Raw genomic sequence first — 12,600 nt, forward strand, 5'->3', positions numbered from 1 at the left:
TGTAAATGATAGCCTATGAATGACCACGTAGATTTGGAAAAAGATTTTTAAAACATTCAGATTTTATGATACAATACATGAGATTATCACATGGAAAAACACTTTAGCACAAACTAGATTCACTGTTCGCCATGTGGGAAAAACAGTTTTTTCCCCTTTGAATCACATCAGCTCTTAAGAATTCATGAAATTTTGTTCAGGAACATATTGTGTGCCCCACCCCCTCCCCCTGTTTTGGGTTAATTGTTGTTTGCTCTGTTGTAAGGACTAAAAGCTATACTTACTTCATCATCCTTTTAAAATTTTTTTTTTCCAAATTGAGAACAGCCTGATTCAGGAGTATGGTGGCAGTTGAAATTGTCTAACTCATTGCCACCGTGTAGTGACTCCTGTGTATGGCGCTCAAAAGTGAAATTCTCTAAAGTAGTCACTTCTTTGGCTCCTAAGAGAACTCCCGCCAGTGAAAGCAAAGCCGAAAGTTGTTTCGACCCACAAAAAGAGGCTGATTTAGAGGCCACGTGGAGATGGCTTGGGAAGAGGCGCCTGTACTCATGGCGTTTAGGATGAGCAATTCTGATAAGCGTTCAGCTGTCAAAACAGATAAGAGAAAATGAATACTCTGTCAAAAAGCAATGAATCTTAACTAGGGCTAGATATATCACCTATGGTCCTTTAAAAAAGTTTGAGAACAAAACACCCAGATATGAATTTAATAAACATTTATTGGAAGACTTATTCTCTATTATATAGCAAAAAGTTGGGAAGATTTATAAGAAGAATAAAAGATTTATAAAAGCATCCTTTTATAACAAGGATGGGACACAGTTCCTGCCCTCAAGAACCTTAGAAACTTTTAGGGGAGAGATGCTCCCATGCTGGGGGCTGGGTATACGTAGGACTATAAGTTGATACCATGAGTGGTTGTAGAGGAAGTGAGGGGAGTTGTGGGCCATCTGAAAGACATATTTGATCACCCACCCTTCACTCTGCCATTGTCTCCTCCACATCATTCTGTTCAAGCAGCCATAGGTCTGCATTGGCTTTTGCAGCAATTTTTTTAACATCTTTATTGTGGTATGGTTCCTGTACAGTAAACTACACGTATTTCAAATGTACAATTTGATGAATTTTGGTAGATGTAGACACCAGTGAAACCACTGCCACAATCAAGATAGTTAACACTTCTGTCATGCCCAAGAGGTGCAATTTCAAATTCCCCATTTATCCCTTTCCACCCCCTTTACTCCCTGGTAACCATAAGTTTATTTTCTATGTCTGTGAATCTGTTTCTGTTTTGTAGATAAGTTCAATGGTGTCCTTTTTTTTAAATTAAGATGATTGTTTTTATTATTATTCTTTTTTGAAGTGTCCTTAAGAATGAGGACTGTACCTTAGTAGTTTTCTTTTTCTCAGTGCCTGTCAGGGCCTGCTAAATGTGTATTTAATGACTGAATGAACAGTGAATGAGTTAACAGGTAAAGCGTTGTGAAAGAGATAGGGAAGTAGGCTATGGATTGTCAGAGAGGTGAGGCTGGGAGTGGAAGGTAGAGGAAATATTCCAAACTCAAACAAGGTCATACCGATAAGCATGATGTGTGCTGGGAAGACTGTATTATATTTATGTAGTAAATTGGAATGCATGTCAGTACAGACTCATTAGATTGCAAGTGATAGGAAACCCAGCTCAGAGTGGATGAAACAACATCACAACAGTGACTCTAACTTTTCCAAATGAGGAAATGGCCACTAGGAGAAATCCTGTTAGTGAAAGCAAAGCAAGTTGTTTCTCTCCACATAGAAGAGCTGATATAGTTGATTTAGAAGCTCATTAATTTTTTTTAAATTTTTATTTTTTGATAAAACACAAGCTTTATTCAGTGGTAAAAGATTGGAGAAGGGAGAACATAGAAAATCAACTTCTCCGAGGCTCTTCTTGCCTGAAGCAACTGCATAGCCCAGTCAATGGTCAGATCTTTGGAAATCAATTGAACCAGACAGTCAAATGATGTCACCAGTGCTGGTACCTTTGCTCTCTTAGGCTCTGCCTTTCTACCTTGATGGCTTTATTCTCATGATTGCAAAATGGCTACAGTCGCTCCAAATCTTACATGTTCACACCAAATACAGTGGTGCTTGCCTGCTCCAGTGTCTCTTGTGTCTGAATGACTCTGGTCTTGTTATCCACACATTTCAAAGCGAATCACTGTTTCCAGGGAGTTGGGCTATGCTCTTTGGCTTTTGCCAGGCAGGCTTATTCCATGAGCCAGTATTCATCCACTGTCTGCATGTTCTCTTTTAGGTGCTGGAGATGGTATTTCAGTTGCAGCCGTGCACCTCCACTCTCACTGCGAGCATTCTCTGTGTTCCTTCCTTCTTTTATTTTTCTCCACAGCACACATTACCTTCTAACACACTCTATATTTTACGCTCCTAGTGGATTGTCTTTCTCTTCTTGTTACAATGTGAGTTTCACCAGGGCACACATTTTTACCTGTTTTCAATACTCTATACCCTTTTCTAGCATATGTAGGTGCTCAATAAATACTCTTTGGCATGAATGAAGGAATAAAGAGACAGTCCCTTTCTTAAGCTTACATTCGTGTGGGAGAAGACATATATTAAGTAAGTAAACAAGAAAACAGCAGTAAGTAATAAGTATTGTTAAAAATAAAACATAGCAATGGGATAGCAGATGCGGAAGGGATGTTTAATTTGGGTGGCAATTCTACCTCGATTGTATGGCTGATGACAGGCATGGATCACCACAGGAAACTGCTGTGAATGCACCAGGCAAACTGATACAGAAATGACAGAAGTGATGTTCCTTACAGAGCGTGTCTCATGGTTTAATCAAATTAGTAATACAGTTATACCCTTTAGAGAAACCACTCTTTCCAAGATTTTTGCTAGTTTCTTCCTGGCAAGCCTTATGAACTTTTGCTGACTTGTAACTCTGTGTTTCTCATTTCTTTCAAAATTGTCGGTCACTCTTTTGTCTTGTTAGGAACAGTGTTGGTATTCTACAGTCTTGGTTGTCCACATGTGGGTCACACGTTTCTGATGTCAGGCTAGCTTCCTTCTTAAACATTTCCTTGAACCGCCCTAGCAACGTGATCTTAGGGCATGCAAGGCCATTTTATTAGTGATCTTAAATGTAGTTAGGAAGGTAATTCTGATACACACACATACACACACAAACCCCAGTGTTAAAATTTGGGGATTATCTATTGTTTTAGGTTATCCATGAGTGACAGTTAACTGAAAATTGCTACAACACTTAGTGATGTTGCTATACTGAATGTATAACTGGAATCAAGTGACTAAGTAAAAGTTGTATTACAAAAGGCATAGAGGCCATATTATAAGTTCATACTTGAAGACAGGGAGAAATTTAGTGTTGTAAAATGAAAAAAAAGTTTAAAAATCCTACATATGTACATACATGGTTATATATACAAAAGAAAAGGTGTGAAAAGACATGCTCTAAATTGTTAACAGTGCTCATATCAAAGAGTGGGTTTTAGGAGTTGGGAGAATATTGATTTCACTTTAGACTCTGGCAAATGTGTGTTCAAAGTCTATCTAGAAGTATGCATTATTTATTTAATTCCTAAAAAGTGGAAAAAAATTAAGAGCATTTAAAAAATTGACTACAGAAGCTGTCTCAATACTGAAATAATTGCTGGATATTTTGTTTTACTTTAACCACTCCTGATATTATAAATAGATATGAACATTGTGTAAAGCAGTCAGGCATTATAGTTACTAAAAATTGTTTATGGGGAAGGGTATAGCTCAGTGGTAGAGCGCATGCCTAGCATGCACAAGGTCCTGGGTTCAATCCCCAGTACTCCTCTAAAAAATAAATAAACCTGATTACCTCCCCCTACACAAAAAATAAAATTAAATTAAAAATTTTAAAAATATTAAAAATAAATTAAAATTGTTTACAACCTTTGATTTGTTAGGAAGAAATGATTCAACTGAGAAAGGGAACTGTATTACATGAAGTTGCCTGTTGCAGGTTTCGATACAATGGGAAAAAAAATATTGGGAACACCCTGAGTGTCCACAACAGAATAATTGAAATTATGATCATCCACCCCAAATGACAGTGATTCCACTATTTAAAATGATAGCCTCTTCTGTAAGAAGACAATGTAGAAATAAGTAACCAAGTGAATAAATAGCTTATTAAATTTGTGGAATATTATGGAATTCTTAGTGAAATTATAACTACAAATATGTGGGGCATATGGAAATGATTATAATGAATTATTAAGTGAAGATACAGCATACAAAATGATAAAGGAAGCATGATTACATCTATGCAACCAATAGGTATTTTGACATATAAAGATGAAGGAAATATGAAAGTAGAAATGCAGCTTCTAGATTGGAGCTCTTTTTGTTGTAATTGTGCTTCATAGGTATATTTTAATGTAGATTTATCTTTTTAATAAAATAGGATTGGCATTAAATTTATAATGGTGGTTTGTAAAAGATAGCATGCCCGTGCCATGTTCCTTTTTTTAAAAAATTGAAGCCAGCAGGTAAGAGCTTAAAGTTTTTTAGTCTTATCTTGCACCGCTGGGGAGTGACAGATATTTGTTGATGACTGACCCTCACTTTCAGGATTTCCTTTTTGCAGCCAAGTTGAGAGGAAATGCCTCAAATCAAAAAGGGGAAGGAGGAGGGGACACAAGGCACTCCATTGTGTGTGATTGTGATTGTGTGTGTGTGTGTGTGTGAGAGATCTAATGGGTTAAAACATTGCCTCAGCTTGAATTATTTCTATCCTCAGAACAGCGTATAAACATTTTTTGGAAAAAAAGCTAAAATGTTTAGACAGCTGCTTCCTTTATTTTTTTAAATATACAAGTAATATTTTTACTACCTCACAGTCATCATCATGCCTTTGTGACTAGCATGCTTTTGACTCCTGTATACCCCTTAAATTTATTTCTGCTTTTGGTAGCACTATTTTGATATGCCCCTTTCATCCTTTTTAAAAATATTGTTATCTATGAATTTGTTTGACCTAGGGTACCTAAAAATTGAGGTGACATAAGAGTGATGAATGTCAAATTTAGTGTCCTATATTGATGTTAAATGGTATTAATTTCATATTTAGTATTTTGTGTTGACAGCCTTGCAGTCTCTTTTTCCAGGGAGAAGGTGAGTAACCATTATTTTACCTCAGTAAACTAAATGGCCTTTATGTATAAACTGACATGTAAAAAAGGGGAAGATTAATGTCCTTTATGTGTAACTCTGCAACACCAAACAATCTATGCACTTCAGTTTTTCAGCCTAACACCTGGCCACCTTAGTGGTTTATTAATTCACTGATTCATGTGGTTGGAGAGGTGAATTCTGTAGCTCCTTGAGATGTAGCCGTAAGCTTCTGTTGCCTCTTTTGCACTGTTGGCCCTCAGAACTTCTGGCCACACCATGTGCTTTGCTTCCCCTGGATTCCTTCGGCTCCTATTTTTATATCAGATTCTACTTTGGTTGCTGGCATGACTTTCGCCTGGCAGGGCAAAGGGCTTTCTTGAAGGTGACCATCTCCTCAACCTGTCTGACTTCAAAAGTCCATGCAAGGAGGGGAAAAAAGGTATAAGGCGGGTGGAACTGGGCTCTTGAAACTGTTTTTCTCATTGGCCTTTTTTGAGATTACTTAGAACTTAAGTTACCAACCATTGAATAGCAAGATAACTTACAAGTTTGTCTTGGGACAAATTTACCGAAAATGTATTTAGGCACTTTCCCCACATTGGTTTAAAAAGTTAATAGACAACTAGCTCTATTATATATTTTTTTATGCCACACGATCCCTATATCTTGGAAAAGCAAAATAAATAAATCAATAATAATAATAATAATAATAATAATAATAATAATAATAATAATAATAATAATAATAATTCTGTGCCTGTACCAATTGAAATGGTAAGCCCCTTGCTTGCCCTGGGTGTGGAATGATGGGTCCTTAAAGCAGAAGACTCTGTAGAGTTGACTAGGAGCAGAAGACAGGCTGTCCCAGGCACCTGTGCTTCATACTCCCACACGAAGGGCTGGACTGCATTCTAAGAAAATTAGACTTTTTTTGGCCACTGTTTTGATCAGAACCTTGTGTTTCCATGCTGACTATTTTCAAAACAAGATCTTTGTCAAGAAGATCATCAGTTCTTTCTCAAGACTCTCATTTCTATTTCTTTTGGTGGTTCAGCGCTGAATGTATACGTTAAAATGAGTCTAGAAAAATGTGACTTTTCAGTCACATTTCTAATGTTTCTAATACTTCAGCATATTTAAATGTCTTTAAAGTAATGAGGATGGGGGACAGTGATAGTTCAGTGGTAGAGCACATGCTTAGCATGCGTGAGGTCCTGGTTCAATCCCCAGTACCTCCATTAAAAAAGAAAGTCGCCAGAGATGTAAAGCTGATGGCTATTCGCAAAAATTTAAACTTTAGTAAAACAAGATAAATTGGCTTAGCTATTTCTGCTGGTAGTCCCCCCCCCCACCCCCGGTTGTTGGGTTTGAGAAATGATATATGGATTTGAGAATGACCTTTTAACTTAATCTTGAAATGTTAAATGTTTAGTAAACATAGACTTGAAGTGCTTTTTTCTTTTACTTTTAAGAGAAGAAATATATTAATATTACACACACATCTTTTTTCCCCTGTCTACGTCCTAAAACTTGCTGGAGAATGTATGTTTTCCACTAGAAAAATAAATTACCAATGACTTTTAAAAGCCTAAAGGCTCGAGTCCCAGCTGTTGAAAACTGACCCTAGGCTCCTGTAGCTAATGCACTCTCCTTCCAGAGAGGCCGGACCCTGTCACAGGTGACAGCTGACCCGCTTACTCAGACCTTGCTAAAGGGCTGGGTTCCTTTTGTAGGTCTCCAGATCCCCCTTGCTGGCTTGTCATAGCTGACTGGGACTGCTAAAGCTGAATTGCTTATACTTAATTTTTTTATTGCTTTGGTGTAACTAAATCAGTATGGGAGGGGTGGTTAAAATAAACCCTTTGGCAAAATTCTGCATCTAGAGAAACCTGTAGCGTGTATAGAGTTCCGTTTTGAAATGAAACTAGGGCCTGCAGACACTGTGAGTTTGGATCAAGAGCCCCTTTTACTATGTAAGCAAGTTTATGTTTTTTAATCAGTGATTTGACTTTTATTAAAATAATCACCTCTCTAACCTCTGTGCCTAAGACACCGTGATTTTTCTACCTTCTTGGTAACTTTTTAGTATAGTAAATATTTCCAGGTGCAAAACTTTATGACCTGACGAATTTGTGATCCCCTCCATGGAGTATGCAATGTTTCATAGGTGTCAGGTGTCTGAGTGAAAGCCATGCCAAGATCGTGGTCGGTGTTTGTGTGCATTTGCTTGAAGATATATTTGTTGGCTTTTGTACAGTTTTCTCTACAGAGCACATGCTTTAGCTGTGCAGTTTCGGTACTGGAGTTTATGCTGTTTTGCTTTTTTGTTTTTGTTGTGTAAGTTGTCCGCTAAACCCGTTGTTGAAAGACTGCAAGTTCTTGGTCTGTGCTCCCTGGACTGCTTTCCGATGATTCACGCCACCGCTGACTAATGGCGTGATTCACAGCAGCCGCCGCTAAGTTCAGGACCTCCGCCGGTTGACTTTGTGGGTCATGTTCCGTGGTCTTGAGAGAGCTGTTATACCGAGATAGGAATGGACAACACCCCTGCATGTTAGAAAACTGTGAAACATATGTATGTGTGTATGTGCGGACATACATTTTCTGTATGTAAATGTATGTATTTATATATATGTATTTGTGCGCGCGCACACACACACACCACTCTGGCATTTGAAAGGGAAGGGAGAAGGAAATAGTCTTGTTAATTAATTCTTTGAAATGTGTATCATTGTTTCAGAAAATTTGGAACATTGGTTTATGTAATGTGGTGTTAGCAGGGGGAGCCATTCATCTGTTTAAACCTAAGAAGGGAGAGCCATCCAGAAACATGGATCTGCAGTGATTCGATCTGTGCAGGGGTCGTACTCCTTTTACTCCATTTCTTTATCAGCTGGTCAGAGTAGATGCAAATCTGTATATGGGAAAATACATGAATTGTTAATCTTTAATAGAAAAGGTGGTCGGGGGGTCATCAACTCTTCCAACACTTGACAACTCTTGACTTCAGAGAAGCAGATCCAGTATAAGAATTGTTTAAAAACAATCTTTTATGGCCAAATGAATATTGCAGGAATACTGCATTCTGTATTTACCTGAGAGCAACCTGTAAATTCTCTCTGCTGGGTGGGAGATTACAGATTTCACTGCAGTCAGGTGGGAGACAGTTGAGTATGGTGAAGCATCGGTAGACAGCAGGCCTTGTCTACTATCAGTGTTCAGATTTGTGCTTTTGTTTTTGTTTTTGTTTTTCTTTTGATTAGGGAGGACATGTGGCTTTATTGAGATGCCGAGAGAACTTGCTTTAGCAAGTTTATGTCTATTGATGCATAGGTATGACATTTTAACCCACATATTTTAAATGACGTTTGGTTACTGTTTGTTTAAAAGCAACTGAATAAAAACATCTCCAGCTGTCCAGATTTCAATCTGTACGGATGACTAATCATGTGGTAGATGTGAACATAAAGGTTCTAGTGAAAAATAAAAATTACAATAAAAATTGTATTTGCTCCCTGATTTGAAAGTACAGAATGTTTTCTGTGCCCTTTAGATACGGGGAACTACGCCATTGAAAACAATGGTAACCATGGTGAATGTACCTTACAAAATAAATGAAAAAAAAAGACATGGCGGGGGGAGTGGGAAGAAGTCGGTGTAGTAACAGCTTGGTGAGTAAATAAATATTTAAACTTCATGCCTGGTTACTTGTATGATCATAAGATTTGCAGAGTTATGTTGTATATTACAGTTTAGTTGTTATTTATCTTGTCTTAACCTATGAAACCAAATTTAAATGCTGTTTAGAAATGAAAGCAAGTTACAGGTTTTCTGGGTCTTTATTTCTTCATGTATGAAAAATAAGAAATCGAATTAGATATTTGTTGAGTTTTTCCCAAGTTCTTAAATTCTATGATTCCATGATCAGGAGAAGTCCAGGAGTGATGTGAGTAAACTTTGAGTTTTGAAGTGACATTCACTCCAAGACTCAAAACCCTTAAGTGTAGCCTTGACAGGATTTCCATAACGTATCGTTATGCCTCCTATGAAGACTTTTATGGGTGCAACTATAAAGCACATTCACATAAAACAAAACAAATTCTGATTTTAGCAGCTTAAACAAAAAGGAAGTTAATTAGAATGGTCTGGGGCAGCATTATTTAATAGAACTTTCTTTGATGATGGAAATGTTCTCTAAATCTGGGCTGTCCAATATGGTAGCCTGTAGCCATATGGGACTATTGAGTGTTCGAAATGTGGCCAGTTCAACTAAGGACTTGGATTTTAAATTGTATTTAGGTTTAATTACTTTAAATTAAAAACTTTCAGTGTTTAAAGGAGTCCTTGGAATAACAGCCATTAATCTTAAGAAGGTTGGGAAGGAGCTAAGGGTGGCCTTAGGGACTTGGGACTGCTTTGGGATCTCTAAAAGCAGGAATGCTGGACTCTGTAGAGTTGCTGTTACCACGATTCAGATGCTCCCAGCCTATGTTTATCAGATCAAAATGACAACTTCCGGGGAGAGACAGTCTGTCTTAGCTTGGGTCTAGTGTCTACCCTTAAATCAGTCAGCTGTAGGCTGGGCTGAAGAATTACAGTGCAGGTGTAGGTGTGCTGCTGGCGGTGGGAGAAGGAAGTGGGAGCCAGACAGCAGTCTTCAGAATTGTCTGCTACCTTGCTTACATCGTTTTCCTCTGCAAGCATTCATTTTCTTAATTTAAAATACTCCACTTTTGTTAATTCACTCATATGGCACCTGTCTGTTTATCTTTTTTATTACAAGTTAAAATAATTCGACTATATGTTGATAAAACTTTCTAAACTGGGAGACTGCTAATTTATAACATGATGTGGAAGGAAAGAATTGAACATTGCAGCTAAAGGCCACAATATGAATATATTAGCCAGTGTTCTCTTTTTACAGGTAAGGAAACCAAGACTTAGGTGTTGTGCTACCTCAAGCCACAAAATGAGTTGCCATGTTAGGACCAGATGTTTGTCTGAACCTCTGCTATTGATCAGTTAAATATTAAAACTGGGTATTTGAAAACCATCCCTTTGAAATTCAAGTGCTTTTTGAAATTTTTTTTTATTAAAATGGTAAGGCTAAAAGTTTGTGTAAAATCTGAGTAGTGCAGGTTTTGATTTTTCAAGCTTGAAGAAAGAGTTTTGATGGAGCATGTGATATTTGTGTCCTATGGACTTACACAAATCACTACTTCTTACTGAATGCATTTGAATCAAATAATACTTGACCCAGGTAAGTCAAAAACCAGCAGAAAGGAAAGACAGTTGCTTACGAAGACAGCTGATTCTGTGGAAGTCCGAGTTTAAGGAGGTGTTTAGAAGCCTAAGATCAGTGTGTTGAGGACGCCCCTGGGAACAGGTCTGTCTGCCCTGCAGCCCTGTCCTGTTTCTGGAGTGAGGGGAGTGGGAGGCTTGCTTTGTTTATACCCCTGCAGTCTCAGCAAGGGAAGCTTGCTAAGGTGCTAAGCGCCAGCATACATTGACACGAAAATTATTGGGGGTGCAAAACAAACAGATGGGGGAAGGAGTGGGGGTCAGGGAGAAGCATCCAGAGCAACTTTGAGTTAGACACTAACTCTGCATGGGAGGACACCAGAAGCCCAGAAGTCAGTCTGACTACGGAGCATGTGCTGCATACCCTTCCTTTAGCACAGGTCGTGGGGAATTCAGGGCTTGCGTTTCCATGTGTTCTTCCCCACTTGATGCAGCCATGTGGGAAGAGCTCTAGACACATACCTCAGAGATCTGAGTTCTTCACTGAATTCCGATGAATGGAGTTCTCTCCATCACATTCCTCCCATCCTAATCTTCGCCATCTTCTGGTTTTCACAGATAAGATAGAAATCTTTGAAATATATTTTATTTAAAAATTATTTTGTCCATACTCCCCCCAGTCATTTGTCAGTAGCCCTCTGCTATAACCTCATTACTCCAAATTTGGCCTCTCACTAGCCTTCAGAATTAGGGCCGTTAACTGTCACGACCTAGCTCTGGCTTTGCTGCCACCAGATGGATGTGAAGTGGTTATCAGTGTGGAGACTGTTAAAAGCACTCCCCTCCAAAATAGGTTTTCGCAGTTAAGCCAAGTTTAAATGATTTTGGTAGTGAGCTTACCTATGCTGAGAGAGAATAACTCCAGGTCACATTTAAACTGGTCATAGATGAGAAGATAATAAAATTTTCTTGTTATTCTGTACTAGCTCTTCCCAGGAAACAATATGGGGTAGAGGGTTCTCCAAGTTAAATGTCAGTATTTGTAGATATGGAAAGACCCGTGAAGATGTACTTATCGGCTCTCTAAGATCTACCTCAGTGTGTGTTGAACACAATTTCTATTCCTCCTGTTTCCCTCCTCCTGGTTTGTCATTTGGGAACTTAGGCCAGGAAGAAACACCCTTGACAACTGGCAGGCTGCTTTGTTGGATAGAAGCATTTTCACTGACTGAGAAAAAGGTGATTATTTTGTTCTGTAAAATTAAAACTAAGTTATGGAAGGATGGGAAAAGGAAAAAAGACTTTTAAATACAAACAGAAGTTTGTTCTCCTACCTGAGATGGATACTGTATGTTTTGCTACATTGTCATTATTACATTTGATTCGTTTAAAACCTAGCTGTGTATAGCCTAAACAACTTAAGAATTTCAGAAAGTTGTGGCAAAAAAAAGTTTCTTTTGGACCATTTCTCATCATAGCCAACACAATTTCATGTAACAAAAAGTCTAAACAAACCAAATTACCCTGTAACCTGCACACCTTTGTTTCACTGAGACCAAGGAAAGGTCTCTTCCCATCTTCCCTGGATCCCACCCCTTTGACCTATCAGGGGACATTGCCCTAGCAGGTCCCTCTCTCTTCGGCATCATTGTTTTCCCTCCTTACTGGATCTTTCCCATTAGCAGAAAAGCACGCTATACTTTTTCCACCTTAAAAAAACAAACTGTTTCCTGTGCCTATGTTCATATCCAGCTACTAGCAGAATCCTTGCCTGTCTAAATGAAATTAATTTGTCCACAGTCAAACGCCTGCTTCCCTTTGTTCCTTCTGACTAGCAGTCCTGGCAGCCTTGATGTTCCTCCAACACAGAAAGCCCGCTCCCAGCTCAAGACTTCGCATTCGTTGGCACCTCTGTCAGCCATGCTCTTCTCCCAGATACCCACACCGTCGGTTCATCTCCCCACCTCCCGAAGTCTTTACTCAGGTATCACCACTCTTCACCCAACCATTTTTCTTAATTTTCTTTGCAGTGCTTTTTTTGGATATGCTTTATTATTATCTGTTTATTGTCTTTCATTTCAGTGACTTTTGTCCATTTTATTCACTCGTGTATCCCGAGTTCCTATGACACTGCCTAGTCCATAGTAGGTGCTCAATTAATATATGTTGAGCGAAAGACCA

The 12,600-nt window shown here is 38.5% G+C and overlaps 1 protein-coding gene across 2 annotated transcripts in view; it reads left to right on the forward strand.

Moving 5' to 3' along the window:
* PPP3CA (protein phosphatase 3 catalytic subunit alpha) overlaps positions 1–12,600 on the forward strand; it is a 287,229-nt gene that overhangs the window by 45,531 nt on the left and 229,098 nt on the right. The window contains exon 1 of one of the 2 annotated variants that reach the window (XM_072939945.1): positions 8,816–8,849. The exons of the other annotated variant lie outside the window; for it this stretch is intronic. The gene's annotated coding sequence lies outside the window, so the exon portion shown is untranslated. Of the gene's footprint in view, positions 1–8,815; positions 8,850–12,600 lie in introns of those variants that run through there. 2 annotated transcript variants of the gene reach the window in all.

Source organism: Vicugna pacos, chromosome 2 (genome assembly GCF_048564905.1).
Source record: "Vicugna pacos chromosome 2, VicPac4, whole genome shotgun sequence".
In the NCBI taxonomy this organism is placed as follows: domain Eukaryota; kingdom Metazoa; phylum Chordata; class Mammalia; order Artiodactyla; family Camelidae; genus Vicugna; species Vicugna pacos.